General features: G+C 39.6%; 1 protein-coding gene across 8 annotated transcripts in view; it reads right to left on the bottom strand.

Annotated features, from left to right (window-relative positions):
• Nucleotides 1–16,094, bottom strand: part of RBMS3 (RNA binding motif single stranded interacting protein 3) — a 728,945-nt gene that overhangs the window by 329,594 nt on the left and 383,257 nt on the right. The window lies entirely within an intron of this gene.

Below are 16,094 nucleotides of genomic sequence, written 5' to 3'. Positions count from 1 at the left end.
TTTCATTTTTAGCTGCCAAGCAAGTTTTGTTTTAATACAGATGGGCCAGAGTCCTCCAGGATTAACAAAAATGCAGGAGGCATGGTCGTTTTTTTACATGCATGCACACACAACTGTGCTCCTGTGTGCATCCACACCTGCGCATATACACTCTAAATTTCTTTTTTAGGTAAACAGAGCTTTGAGGTTTAGGTGCATCTCCTAGCTCTTTCCAAGGTGAATGTTAATACTTATTTGAATTTACGTTGCCTGCCACAGATAGCACAGCACTGCACTGCATCTTGATAGACTTGATGAAGAGGGACTTCGGGCAACTACAACCTGGTGCATTAAGGAACTACATCATAAAATATGTATCTGTCTTTACCTCACAGAGGTTAAGACTAAAAATGCAGACTTAAGAGTATCACAAAACCCTGGTGAAAGATCACAGCAGATGGCCATTTACAGCTGAATATAAATTTTTAGGAGAATAAGGAAAACAATTTTGCTTCTCAAGTCACTGATATGTCTTGGTCCCTGCTTCACTGAAGAGAACTTTCTCTAAAATGTCCATTCCCATATTTTTTTTTAAAAAAAGCATTACTGGTACTTTGATAGATTGGGGTTTCATTTGGAAGACTTTTCCATGGAACACAACTTTTGCAATCAATGAAGGACTTATTACTATAAAATATTTTAATAAAATTGTACCTTCTAAAGACAAAGCAACACCATGGAAAATAACCAACAGTTCATCAATTATAAACCACTGAAATGTATGGCAGACCAAGTTTTATTTGTTTAATCTTTATTAACAACAACATAAATTTGGTGTTAGTGAATTCTATTCGAAGTCCAGAAACCAGGATGTAGAAGACCTTGCTGTAATTCCGTTTTCTGCCTCAGTAGAAAACCCATGCCTCCTACTATACAGAAAAGGACTCTAAGGACAGCTGGAGCACTGTACCACATATCCAAGGCCATACTCTACTAGGTCCTACCAGTCTGTAAACATACCCAGTAAACCAGGGGGGTGGCGGGGGGGAGAGACACATGAAAAAAGGCAGAGAGCCAAAGAGAGGATGGTACCATCACTCGTAGGGGAAAAGGGACCGATGGGTTTCAGTCTGCGACCCAGAAAACACTTAAAATACATCATGAAGCGGGTACAGCACCAACAGGAAAGACTGGGAACAGCCTGCCTGGGAACATACTCTCTGGTACCCGCAAAGAAGATTTGAGGCAATTTTGTGCCTGACAAAGTTCTCAGCTTAAGTTTCCACACTGTAAGTGGCATGTAAACACTCAGCTTTAGACAAAGGCCACTGCCTCTCCATCTCTCTTTACTGTTTTCATGACTGATGCAAAGTGAGACTTTCCATTTTCACTGTTTTGCCTTTCCTTAAGAACCCACAAAAGCATTTGTTTCCATTTGATTTTCATTTTTTTGGGGAGGAAAAACATGCTTTGCTTTGTTTTATTTCAGACTGAAACCAGTCAGAAGGAGGGAAAACTGACCTAAAGGCATTAACAGTTCATGGAATTTAAGTTGAGCCCCAATTCAGCCATCTTTTAGGAACAAAAAAAATTGCACAAGCCTTCCTCCCCTCCACACACCCTCTTTTTCTTGCTGCATCTGCAGACAGGAGGGATTTTGTGCTCTGAAGGCAGGCATAATCCATTGTACACTCCGCCATGATGGTTACATGAGCAGGTAGTTGTGGGTCTATTTTGCCATAGCTGACTCCACTCTAAACACATACATTACATATTTAACGTTAACCATGAGATCACATGGTTTTCTAACCTCAGGAGTTTCCAGAATTGGGGCCTTTATACTCACTCATGTTCCACTTAATTTTATAATTCTTCATGGTAATACCTGACGTTGACTTTGGCCTCAAAGACATCAGGGCACGTCTCTTAAGAAGGCAAAGCCAAATTCTGTGCCAGAGTGATTTACGGTTGTTCAGTGGGCCAACTTACCCAGCAGGAAATTTGGCCCATGTGGTGCATCTTCATTTATTTGATTTATTTAGATTTAAAATCTAATACATGAAAAACATGCAAAAACATGCCTATCTTGTACAGTAAAGGGCCTCTGACAGATATATGGAAAAAGAATCCAACAAAAATCAGCGGCTAACCCACAACAACCTCAAATAAAACACAACCCCTACCTAAACTTCCGCCAACAAAAACTAACACCCAACCTCCATTTCAGTGCAGCCACTCCTAATGAATTGATATGTTGTTTCATCCAAGCCACGTGAGAGCTAAAAGTTAATATTTTTGCCAGCAGAGACAGGCATTTGTGGTTCCACTGCTTTTATTACAGATTTCCCAGAGTTATTTGCTACATACTGTGATCCTGCAAACACTTAGTTACACTGGAGATTTTACTCACAGCAATAATTCTGTACAGTTCAGAAGAGGTTTCCTCCAGCATGTGAAGTTACGTGCACACCTTCACATTTGCAAAAGCAGACATCAGAGTGGTAAGAGGCACCACAATAACAAACACTGTTAATAGACAATTAGCCATATGCGGGCAATTCAATCTACCACTATAAACCTTGAGCGCTACCAGAAGAAAGTAAATGGAATTAATTTGGACACTGTTTTCCTAAATATTTCAAGTAATTATTTTACAGTAATCAGAGCATCAGTTCTGATGAAGAATGTTGGTTTGTGTGCTTCATGAAATCAGGATGGTATTTTGCTTCTACAAATGTAGTCATATTTCTTTCTTGCATGTGTGGAGAGAGGTATCAAGTTACGTCTCCTCTCCGAAGTTGTTCGGCTTTCTGTTTGTGTAACCTTTAAGTGTAATTTTTTTCACCCCAAAGTACCAAAAATGTATTCTACAATGGAAACGTCCATAGAAATAAGCATAAGGTGCATCACAAGAGCTGGCCTCTTGTTTTCTTACATTTAAATAGAAACTACTATAATATTCAACAGTTTGCACACCTCTCTTCTACAAACTACTCATATCTTTAATGTAAACAATACCAGGTATGGTTTACTTGTGAGAAAACATGAGCACTGTTTAATTTCCTCCTAAGTTACAGTGCCTGGAGGCATTCTTTCTAAGATTTTGAATCAAAAATTCCAGTCAGAAAAAGACAATTGTGGATCCGAGTTCATCTCAGCGCCGTATTACCAACCCTTCAACACAATGACTGCATCATTAAGGATAACCTACTGCATCACAGTATCCAAGGGAATAGGCATCATGAATCTATGAGATGGCTACCTCAAGAATGTGTCTACTGAATATCTGAACTGAAATTGCTATTCAAAAGATTTCCAGCCATACAACATGCTGGTTTTCATTATATTCTTCCCAAAGTGTTGTCTAAATGCATAGTAAGCACAAATAAAATTGTTTACATGCTTTTTTTCAATCCTTTATATTCAATTATGCTTTTAATGTTTTCCCATGTAATAATTTTAATTTCAAACCAGGTGGTCAGATATTTGAAAGAGGTTCCATGTCAGAAGCAGCTACATGGACTAGGACTTCAGCTCATTAAAGAAGGACCTGTGCAGTGAGATGGTGACTAGTTCTTTTCATTGTTTCTCACAATACATAAGACTGCCAAGAAAATTACAAGGTTTTAAAATTACAGAAGGTGGTACTTAACCAGAAGAGAGAGTTACTTCTGGAACTCATTGCCACAGCCCACTCTGATGCTCCACAGAGCGCATCTCTACAAAAAACTATCAGACAACTTCTAGGATGGAAAATCTGTGATGAAATTAAAACCAAAGACACATTTGTGGCCCTGGACGTCACATACTGCCAGAAACTGGGAGAGTATACCAGAGTAGTATAATCGCATGTTGTCCCTGTTGTACCTTCTTACAAATATAAACATTTTTACCTTCTCTTGTACCTATCAGTTTGGGGTGAAAGCGTTCAACTCATCTGATATCCACTATTAAAATTACAAAGGTCACTTAAAAACACTTCACTTACTAAATGGCATTAACACACACTGTGTCAGATGGAGGGCAAGACTAAGGGAAGACCCCACGGCGCTGTGCACAGAGAGACAATCTCCCTGCTCAGTGCTGGCTACGGAGCTATGTCAAAAACCACTCTCAAGAGCCCCATCCCACTACACCCCACATTTTCTGACTACTCAGCAGACTTGGGAAAGATGCAAGCAATGCAGAATAAAACCCTAACGCACATCAAAGTTGCAGTATCAATAGATCATTTCAAGAGCTTGCAGGCAGGCAGTCGATCAGCATTTACACTGCAGACAAAGCTCGACCTGGTCGCTCCCAGGAAGTTATTTGATAACTGCTGTTAAAATGGAGATAGTTCCTGAAGGAAGCACTTCAGCTGCAAGCGATACCATTTGCAAGATGCAGGAACCTTTCCCACAGCCCACGCCGACCCCAGACTGACGGAAATTTGCCGTCTCAAGGCACACAAAGGATTCAAGCAACTTCTGCTTCTGCCTGAGGGAAGCCGGGGGTGCAGGGGAAGGCAAGTGGACAAGCAGGGTTAGGAGGGAAGCGAGATTCAGCCCACCCCACTCCTGGCAGGCAATAAACCAAGATGGGAAACCTGCTGAGGCACAGCCCCCAACAAGAGCCGCTGGGTCAAAGAAGGGATTTTCCTGGATGACCAGTCAGGTCGTGGACACTCAAACTTTCTAGCTCCTCTATAGCGTTACGGAAAACAAAAGCCTCTGGGATAGTTACATCTTATTCTGTCCTTTAAGCCAGCCTTTGGGCTGGCTGCGGCTACTCCTGTAATGCAAAACAGCCGTCGGACTGGACAGGCCAAGTCTCTCACCACTCACCCAACTCAGTGCTACACGCACACTGCCGTCCTCATCTACAAGGTGGTAGATGCACAGACTTGTACAAAACACAGCTTTTGCCCAATTCCAGTTACTGCTTGTATGTTTTAAATAAACTTGGGATTTAAACCCAAGTAACTGGTGTATGGAATTCTTCCTTGCTTAGTTAAACCAATGGACTTGCCACATCATTTCCAAGCTGAGAGCTTAATAATTATATCCCCGGCATTAGGGTTCACTCAAGGCCTTACGCATTGCTCAGAGCACAATTCACCCAACTGAAAACAGTCTGCATTTCTGGGCATTTAGGTAATATATGCTTTTATCTCAGGAACTTTTGTACTGGGATGAATTTGACCATCAGTAATTGGATTTAGATAAGCAACTGTGAGGCTCTTTCATTCTTGTGAATTAATATATAAATAGCATAACTGGGTATATTTTGTTTAAAGCAGACTGTTAGGAAAATCATTACTTTTGGGAGGAAAAAAAAAGGCCCACATTATGAAAGCCTAAAGTACAGAAGGAACTGCTGCTGGGTTTCTCAGAGAGACACTATTCCTATAATACACTGCCACATGAACCTAAGACATCCAAATATACACCAGAGGGAAATTCAGTTAGAAAGTTCTGATTTTCATGATCATTTCTGGGCATTTCATCTACTGTGTGGCATTTTCAATGCTTGTATTTTTTCTCAAAAATCTAACACATTACTGTTCTATCCATTAACAAAGATTGAGCTGCTTTGTTGTTGTTTCTTTGTGTATTGCTTTTAATTAAAAAAAAAAATGGAAAAGTTAAGACTAAATACTTTTATTCATATAAAAATACAACAACAAAATTCATGCCATTCAGAGCATGTTTTGTTTTTACAGACCAGTGTGTGACTTGGGGAACAAACAGAAGGAGGTAGTTGCAGGGAACCTCAGGTGTACTGGAGTAACAAGACCATACTTCTGTAAGAGTTCAACATTCAGCTGCTCTGTCTTCTCCACTTACTTCAGTCTGACTGTCAAGTTTACAAAAATCATTCCTTCACTAAATATAATACAAGTTAGTACAGCAATTTAGAGTATCAACTTGTCCAAGAGTTTCAAGAACAGCACAGAAAAAGGGAGGGTGGTCTCTTAAATCCTTTGGTTATACATCTAAAACAGCCTTGGACTTTCAGAAGAGTTCCTGAGTCATTAGTACTGAATTCTGTAAGGGCAGGTATTGCTCAGGAATTCTGAAACTCAGACCATGTATTTCTGCTCCTAACAACACAGTTAGGAGGCCAGTTTTAAGCAGACAGTAATGAATATTGTAGCATCTGTGAGAAGTGAATTTTCAAGAGAATGCAACCTGATGAATCACTGAAAGAATGTATGCATATTCAATATCTTCTGGTACAGGCACTAAGGGTGTAGTGACTTGATTCATACATGGGCTTATTATTCACCATCACCCCCTGTCCACTGAAAATATATTTTTCAGAAGTGTGAGAGAGAAAAAAAAGCTACAAAAAAACCATAAAATAACAATACGCATATGCTTATGAACACTATTATTGATTTAGACAAATAAAACCTAAGATCATACCATTCACTTGAATAACCGCCCCATGTTCAGAGGAAAGAACCTAAAAGGCTATTTCAGATCACAGATCATGCCATTTACTTTTCACTGCATTCACAGATCAAATTCAGAAATCCTGCTTTTCACACGAAGATGCAAGCACCATTTAGCTCCAATCATGGGACCCTAATACAGCCCTGGAACAGCTGTATTAGATCCTTTGGTGCTCTTTTATTGAAGAATATGGAAAACTTGGTAGTTTTGGTGAAGTTTGCTACATGTAAAATGTCAACATCCTAGGGCAGAGAACACTGTAAATAAACCCCTTAAAAATCTGTGTAGAAATACCTACAACCAAAAAAAATCCCTCTGCTGTAAAAATGCTAGTTTTCCTTTCCAGTGTTCCTAAAAACCGCTGCTATTAAAGCACTGGAATGCATCTCGCCTTCATCTTCACTAAAATGATAGCGGCGTCTCCCATTCAAGTTCAAAATATATTTACAAGACAACACAGATATTTACCAGAGAAGAGAGAGTCATATTTCCTATTCCAACTAATCTGCATTCATATACTAAAACATTATATGCACCTCTATAAAAATAGTCCCATATGAAAGTGTACAGGCTCTGGAGACTTATTGTAGTTGTTTTCAGTACTTGGGAAATTAAGCCCGATAAAACAGAAGTTAAAGTAAATTAAACAGATGTTAGATTTCTGGAAAAAAATAAAATATTTGAACTTTCAGACCTGTAAGAAGTATATCACTTCAGTAGTTCAAAGGTAGCTTTTCCTGTAGTCTTTTTCGTTTCCTTGCCAAAATAAAAAAAAAAGATTTTTTTTTTTTGTCTGCATGTAAATGAAATTAAGTGGCTTGATCCAACGCTTGCAGAAATCAAAGGCAGTTTTTTCATTGCCTTCAGTAAGTGCAAGCTCAAATCCTATTCAAGGCACTTTATTATAAGGCTACAGATTTGTCATACTCTTGATACCCAACACAGAATAAAATGCCACTTACTAAAGTGGCACTCCCCATAAAAGCATGACATTTTACAGTGGTTTTCCCCAGTTTGTTGCAAGTAAGACACTTGCCTCTTAGCTGCAGCTTTTATTCTAAACGCTGTTTATACTGAATTAGTGCTATATATTATATTCATATTATATCTGTATGTTTGAATATTGAAGCTATTTAAGACTATTTAAAACATGATTACATTATTGTATATCACATTTAAATTAAAAGTCTGACATTTATATTTTTGCTTTGGTAGAAAGCTATGTTTTTCCTTCACAGTTCTGCCATGACAAATAACCAGTGTTAATAATTAATTAGCAAAATATTCTACACTTGCTAAATTAAGTATGGAAAACGAAATTCATGCACAAATGAATAACTATGATTTCATGCAGAACACTTCAGTCCTTCTTCTGGGCCATCATTAAATCTTCAACTACTAATTATTCCATATTTGCAAGAATTCAGACGTCTTAAAAAAATAAAATGCAACTTTTGTTTGCAGACACTCAGCAGTGCCGCTAAATTTTCTGTATAATGATAGGATGCATTATCAGGAAGACAGCTTAGGGATCTGAAACCCTCCACAGAATGAGATGTGGTTTACTGTAGCCTGTCACAAATGACAATGCCAGTCATACTCTAATTTTCAAAGAATTGAGGGGGGGGAGAATTTAAATATCCAAAACCTATCTTTTCCGCTATAAAGACATTGCTCATTGCATTGGAAGAAAAAATTATGCAGGTCTTCAAACCTGAAGAATCTCCTCCATCCAACAATTCAGTTACCTCAGATATTGTGGAAATAACCCCCCCAACATATCATTCCTGTGTGTAGAACTTATTTACTTTGTATGTTCTTGCATGCTGTGCTGTCTTGTATCTGATTTCTCATTCAGTCTTGCTTACTTATGGAGGATTCATTGTTAAATTACAGTCGGTATGAACCAGCATGCCAGCATACCATGATATTAATCTCTAAAGTATTCAATCATTTAACAATAGCCTCATTATTCAAGGGAATTCTGAGCGTTCGGTTTGTGCAGATTTTCTGACATTTCACTAAAACAATTTACTCTTAAAAGAATTCAATGACTGCAACATATTATAAAAAATATATATATACATATATATGTTGCAGTCAGATGGTTGCTCTCCAATAATAGCCAAGAAAAGAAAAGGAATTAAAAAGAAAAGAAATTAAAGAAAAAATCAAAAACTCCAGCTACCACCAGGGCCCACGAACTCAAACTGATATTTTAAAGCTAAAGCATTTTATAGAGTTCACACAGAGGCCATTTGAATCCAATGTGTGAGTAAGTTCACAGAGCTCCCATTTCATCATTTACAAATTAGAAAAATCCAGGTACTTGGGACGTCTTTGGAAACAACGTAGTTTTGAGAGGAACTGTTTCTTGGGGTTTTTACATTGCAAAATACATATTTCAGGAACTACATCACAGAATTGCTTCTTTTTCTTCAATATATTTATTTTAATCCTTTTATTTCCAGGGCTGGAATGTTACAGTTGTATTCATTTTCCAAAGGCCGAACTTCAGCAAAAGTGGTACAGAGGAGCACATTTTTCTCTGCCTAACATTTTCAAGGAGAAACAAGAGCTTGGATTTAGATTTTTATAATTGCATGGACAAAAGTTCACGTTGCTTGCGCAGGACTGGGACAGAATACCTCTGGTTTTGAGTTTCTTTGAATTTTATTTAACTCCACTAAGTACACTTTTAAAAGCAAGGATTTTTTTAGTCCATTTATTTGGGCAACTCTGTAACATAAAGACAGCCTCAGGAGAGGGTGTGAAAATGGATTCAGTAAGCTATTTGTCCACGATATTTTCAAATACTCTTGCACATGTACAACTTCAGGCATGTAAGAAGCCCAGTTGAACTTAAATAGGACAATCCACATCTCTCAAGGTTAAAGCATGTTTGTAGGCTCAAAAATTAATGTGCTTGTTCAGTGTGGAAAGTCCTCCCTACGGCCCCAATACAGTAAACAGACTTACACAGGACACGCAAGTGCATGTTTCCAGTCAGTGAGTGCTATGATTTCCTCAGAGTAAGGCCTATAACTACTACGGTAATTAGTTTTACAAACCTGTTCTTGCTGGTAACTCACCGCAAGTCCCAGGCCAGGGTCCCAAAGCAGGTATGCTCCGAGACCTTCTCTTAAGTGATAGCTTTGTCAACAACAGAATTCAAACTAGGTGAAGCTGCCCGGCATGCAATACAGATAGGTAATTTATAAATCGTGTATTAATTTTTTTATGCTTTCAAAATGGTTTAAAAACCTGCAGGTAAATATAGCATTAAATGAAGAGTCACTTGTTACAAAAACACATTTACAGGTTTAAAAAGATACTTAGTTTAGAGCCCTTGTCTATTATAAAAATAATTCTTCAGACTTTATTGTCCAAAGAAAGGTGGACATTATTGAAGGTATTAGCCTCACTGTGTCAGGCTGGTAAATATCTTTGGAGAGGGAGGGCTTATTAAAAACTGCACTTTGGATCATGCTCTTGGTTTCCAGAAACGTGGTGCCTCCCTGGGTCCAATGGGCTGCCCCAATTTACACCAACAGAGAAGCTGCATCATTATTTTCTGTCTTTGAGCATTAAAGTTACACTTTAAGATAACATCAAGGGGCAGGGAATATGGCATAATTAGCACATCTTGTAGCTCCCTGCTTGTCAGTCAGCACTTCTGAGAACCAATGAGCCTAAGACAAACAAAATCTTAGTCAACCAAAAACTCCTCACTCAGGCTTTGTGCCAGCTGCTCTCACAGGACACCTGTGAGTCTCCGACAGAAGAAAAGCCAACGCTGGCAATTGCTGTGCTCTGCTGTTGTTCAGCTTGCACCCAGAACAGCCAACGTGGACCTGGAAGGAGATAAATAAGCCACGGGATTCACTAAATAAATACACTCTTTATATACTCAGTGTCTTCTGTCCTTAAAAGGACACTTGGTTGGTCCTGCCAGGCAGAACCCTGGATGAAGAGCTATGAAAAAAGATGTGATATCTAACCCGTCCTTTCTTAAGTATACATGGGCAGATCTGGAGGAAGGAGCAAGAATTTAAATATTTTACATTTCTGCTGAGAAATTTTACCCCAGAAACAGAAGACTCACTGAAAAAAACAGTAAGCGCATCTTGAAATCTGATCAGTAACACTGGATTTGGAAGCAAATTAGCTTCAGTAGTTTGGGAGCCCTCAAGAAGAATCTTTTGTATATTGCTGGCTTCAGGTGCCTTCAAGTAAACTAATTAAATACAACACAATCCTCAAACCAGTGGAAAAACTGAGACCTCGTTCTAAGCATTGGGCACACTTTGAGAGAGAGAGAGAGAACAGTGATTCACTGGGATAAACCCACAATTCTTTCTGTAACAGGCCAAAGAGTATAGTACTGACAATTCCTGATGTTCACTATTACATCAAAAAGTTATGAAACTAACTTTTGGTATTAAAATATAACGAGGAAATAAATACATTTGAGACACCTTTTTATTTTACTTGTATATTTCAGGCCTTTGTGGTAGACTCAGGTTGTATTTTCATGCCCCTCTACAGTCAGGACGGAGAGAAACTCTTTTTTTTTTTTTTTTTTTTAAATTGAAAGCTGAAATTCCCATCTCATCACATGCCTCAGGATCTAAGGGTTTAAGAAACAAATATTGTGAACCTTGCAATAAACTTCTGAGGGTTAGCAACACCAAGGGCAACACCTTCATCAAATATTAGTGAACATCCTCAGCTAGGGAAAAAACACTGCTTGGCAGTTGCATGGTTTGGGTCCCAGAAAACAACCTTGCAAAGAAAAAAAAAAACCACCCACAAAACAAAACAATGAACAAATCTACCCTATGTTCTATTCCCCACTTTATAAAAGAAGCTGGATTTAAAGATTCATTAAAACCCCTGTAGTGACACTCCTCACTTCACTACTGCTATTATACACATAAACAGCAAGTATATCCTATACCGATAAATTATATTCCAGCAGCCAAAATATAATCCGTGAAACGCGCTGGGTTTAAAAATTAATAACACAGAATTTACAATTATTACTTCTAGCGGCAAGATGACTAATTTTTGAACATCCATCAGAAGCAATGAAAGCTCAAAACCAATGTAGAAAGGACACAGTCTTCATGGAGTCAAAGATACATTCTACAAGAAACAAGAGCTATAGTCTGCAAATATTTACAACTATAAACACCTAAATTCATATTCTGGAGAGTCCCGAATGCACCCAATGGCAAACTCTCATAAACTAAGCACTTGCAGTACCAGGCCATGTATTTACACATCCCTGAAACATCTTATTCATCAACAGCATTTGCACCCTTTCTTCCCACTTATTCAGGTCATGGGAGTTTCCAACCCTTTCCCTTTCTGCTGTTCAAGAAAGGAAGTTCTCAGAAGACCAACATCTTGAATAAGAAGCCAAAGCAAAAGAAAAGGTCCACTCCAGGTATTAATTTCCCAGGTGCCTCTGCCCTTCACTTTCTTTGGTCTTGCTCCAGAGACCACTGAGATCAAGAGAAAGACCTATAGATTTCCCATTCTGCAATTTCTGAGAGCCATTAAATGTTACTCTACATGCAACATTTCATTTTGTAAAACAATTTCCTAAGTCCAGACTTCAGTTTCTTTTTGATTCCCACATTCTCAGGACAACAGCTCCTTTGTTCTAGCTTCCATGTTTATGGGAATGTTATCTTATCTCTGGTTTAGCCTTTAATATTGAGCAGAGTCAGAAAAGAATCATCCTTTTGTTTGAGATTTAAAGATTTATGTCTGCTTAAGTTTTTAAGATACATAAACATAAACATACAAATATACTTACAAAGTCTAAGCAAATTTACTCTTATTAGAGCAGTTATCCTAATGACGGTATTTAATTCAGTTACAGTTTAGTTCCCTTATCTCCCCTGTGAAATACTTTTTTTCAAAATCTGAGAGTAAAATGACAGCATCCTAGGGAAAACAAGCCTTCTCCAGCCTCTCTGCAAGGGAGCAGCAAGGCTGGAGCAGCAGGAAATTAGCAGGAAGGAAGAGAGCGAAGCAAACCACTACAGTATGGGGAGGATATTCATAGACACTGGGGCACTCAAAGTTGAGAGAAACACTCAGTGCCACAATGGAACTGTGATTCAGCAAAGAGACACAAATGTGTAAGAGTGGAGAATGGCAGAACAACCCTAGCCTGAATTCCCAACTACATCCACGCATGGTGAGGAACACAAGGACCCATCTATGCCACAGTCATGCCGGTTCCGCAGGAGAGCATGGAGCTACCTCAGCTAGCTTTAACCTATTCCCAGGTTTCAATGCATGGCTCTAAAACCCAGAAGCATCGCAATATAGATGTTCCTTCAGGAAGTTAAATGCACAGTACTGATTTAGTTTTACAAGTTTGCTGCCTAAAAGAAAAACATGTTTTAAAAAGAATCACCGTTTGTATAAACCCCAGGCAGTCTTCTCCCCAACCTCCTCATGTCCCCCCATCCCAGAGCTTCTCCAGAAAGCCATTCTCTCTCTCACCTCTAAGCTTAGCATGTTCAAGACCTGCTCAATTTTGATGGTGGGGGGGAAGTCCACCTTGAACAAAAAGCCTTTTGAGTCTTCCCTCACTTTTGAAGCCTTTGTACTTTTTAATCCCTGCTCTGCCAATTTTGTCTCCCCTTCCCCCTTTCCTTTCAGTGGAAATTTTCTACTCTTTACAAGTCCAGCTCTCTGCAGAAAATTGATTTCCCCTAGGATACAGCCATCCTACTGTTCTATGCATGGTCATTAATGACCATCCTGTTCACCACAGAGGCAGACACGGTGGCACTCTTCCCTAGCTCCTTAGCACAGAAAGCATACAGGGGAAAAATCAGAACAACCTCAGAGCTTAAGCATACCCAGAGTTCATCATCTCCAGAAAACACCATACAAAAATATCCAAACGAGCTATTACAAGAGTCAAATAATTCGTGCAGGTTTCTGTCAAGCTTTACTTCCACTGCACTAGATAAAAATTTTTAAATCGCCCCCTAATAATGACCATCATGTAGTTCCCTCTCACCCAGAGCTACATGGAAATGAACTCTAAATCAGATGTGACTTGAGCTCATGTTGGTTTTACTAGGGCACTGTATCAGGGTATCCAAGGGCAGAATGCATTTCAGCACAGCCTACAAAACCTGCCTGAAGATGTGACAAAATATCTGGGTGCTGGACTTTTTGTTGTTTTAGCTGCTTTGCAAGCAGCGTACCTGCTGGCTTCACCATCTCTGAGAGATCTGCAATCTCACATTTGATTGCAGTGAAGTCCTGTCCTTGGAGTGACAGACAATTCTTCCTTTAGCCCTTGCTTGGCTCTGATGCTGATAGGTAAAATAAAATTATCGTACTCACAAAACAGCTTAAGCCTTGCCTAGAAACATTTTGCGGATAGACTGCAAATTGACTCCCTGCTCCTTTTTGACCTGTGGGGTCCTTGCAAGGGCTTCCCCTTCTCCCCGCTGCTACAGGGAGGTACAACAGAGGACTGAAAGCCACAAGGAAGAAGATAGGGTAGTCAACACCTTTTCTTCTTCCATTTCCAACCAAGGATTTTCACATGATGAAGCTAATCTTGCTTACTGAGTTGCATTACTAGTTTTGGCAGGACCAAAAATGAGGAAAAATACTAATAAGGCCCAAAGATGGATACAGTGGGTATAGGGCTTCCCCCCGCCTGGCCCCCTCAGTACAATTCAGCTTAGTTCCAGTGACTTCACCTCAAATCAACAGGAACAGTATCTTTAAGTCAAAAGGTAAATTTAAACCAAACCAAAATCTTTCTAGTAACTGTTGAACAGGAAAAAAAAAAAAAAAAAAACACAAAACAAAAAACACACCCTAAAAATTAGTTCTGAAATTGGGAGAGGGGCTTAGCTGTTGAACTGCAACTTGGTCCGAAAAAGGTCAACACAGCTAATGCCTGATGCAGCACTTCAGAAATGCTGGGATGGGTAAACTGCCTAAGCCAAGAAATTCATGTTTAAAGCTCACATTGTCCAGCTATGCTCTGTAAATTGTGCCAGAATTTCTTTATATAATTCTCACTAATGCTGGCTGATGTTAACTGAGGAAATCCTCTGCAGACAAACAGGACAATCCACCCCACTGTAGGTTCCATAAAATCACACGCTCTATGGAAATTTCCAAGTACCTCGGCACAATATGGGTGAGTTAAGGATAAAGTTTCAAGCTTGAACTCCATAATTTCCTGTCTTTTGCTAGTCTACACAGCTCTTTAATGTTATGTTAATATCATTTTTGTGGGTGTGATTGAATTACCCGCCGCTCTTGATGCCAGCATTAGTGGATTTCTGTGTAATAGGAGAGCATGCTTTACTGCACATACTGTTACTAAATACCATTAAGCAGACCAGCTGCAGACCTCCTGATAGCAGGGCTGGAGGGCTACCTCGTTAGGAGGCGATGAGCACTTTACTGCTGGCAGACATCCTGAATCCCGTGAGCCCTCAGCGTGTCAAACTCGCCTCAACGTCCCCACCAGACAGCCTGCCACAGCAGGTCCCCTGGCCAAAAAAAGTGCCCAGCCCCAGGAATCTGCTGACAGTGCTGAGATCCCTCTCACGAGCTCAACATCCCGAGTCCTATACGGTGCTACCGTGACTTGGCAGCCTGAAAAGATAGAGATGTATTTGCTTGGCGACATTTCGACTCCAGGTGCAATGGAGGGCTGCTAAATTCTCCGCTGAGAGTGTGCCTCATGCACTGGTGACAGCTACTAACTAGTGGTGCAGTACTTTAAAAATCCCTTTCACGAGTCTTTGCGGAGAGATTAAAATGCCACGTGTATGTGAGTTGTAACAATTCTCTGGCAGCCTCTGAAGGGAGATTTAACACAAGCTTTTTCATCAATATCCTTGCACTGCTTACCAGCACCTACTAAGCAAATTATGAACCTGACTACTGTGCATAAAATATCCCTCTTTAGAGGAGGATTGCGTTAGGGAAGAAAACAGGGGTAGGGGGGCAATGAAGAAAAAAATGAGGAAGAACAAGGAATTTAAGTCCGTCCCATATAGTTGGCTCAGTACACACTAAACTGTACTGATAGACAGCACATTGCAATGTATTCTAGTCACTCTGACCCACCTCTTCCTCACCAAGAAACGCCTCATACGCTGGCTGGTAGAGCTATACTTACCCAGCACCAGTGGGATATTCAGGTGCTAGCGCTCACCTAACAACAGCACCATGTCCCCGACATACCAGGGGAACAGCACGGCAGTGACACAGCAGGGACAAGCAATGTGGTGTTGTGATTAAGTGAAATTCTTGTTTATATCTAAGTGTAGTAACAACCAATAAACAACTGCAGGAACCTAACAAGAACTAACAATTGCAAATCCATGTTACTACAAAGCCAGGTTTTTCCTACCAATCACTGAAAATAGAGATTAAAATCTAGAAGTCCTAGAAGTGCTGACAGCATTTAATAGCTGTACCATTATAGCCTGTCTCCCATGTCTGTAAGACCTGAAATCAATCACGTCTTTAGTCCAATTCTTATGCTAGGCAGTGAGCAAAGTCATGGCATGAGTATACTGACCTGCTTTGATTTAAAACCCACCAATGACTTGGTCATATTCTCTTTTGTTCCACTGTAGCCATGAGTCTTCCTTGCCATTT

This window comes from Phalacrocorax aristotelis, chromosome 2 (assembly GCF_949628215.1).
Source record: "Phalacrocorax aristotelis chromosome 2, bGulAri2.1, whole genome shotgun sequence".
NCBI lineage: Eukaryota > Metazoa > Chordata > Aves > Suliformes > Phalacrocoracidae > Phalacrocorax > Phalacrocorax aristotelis.
This window is presented reverse-complemented; position numbering and strand designations above follow the sequence as displayed.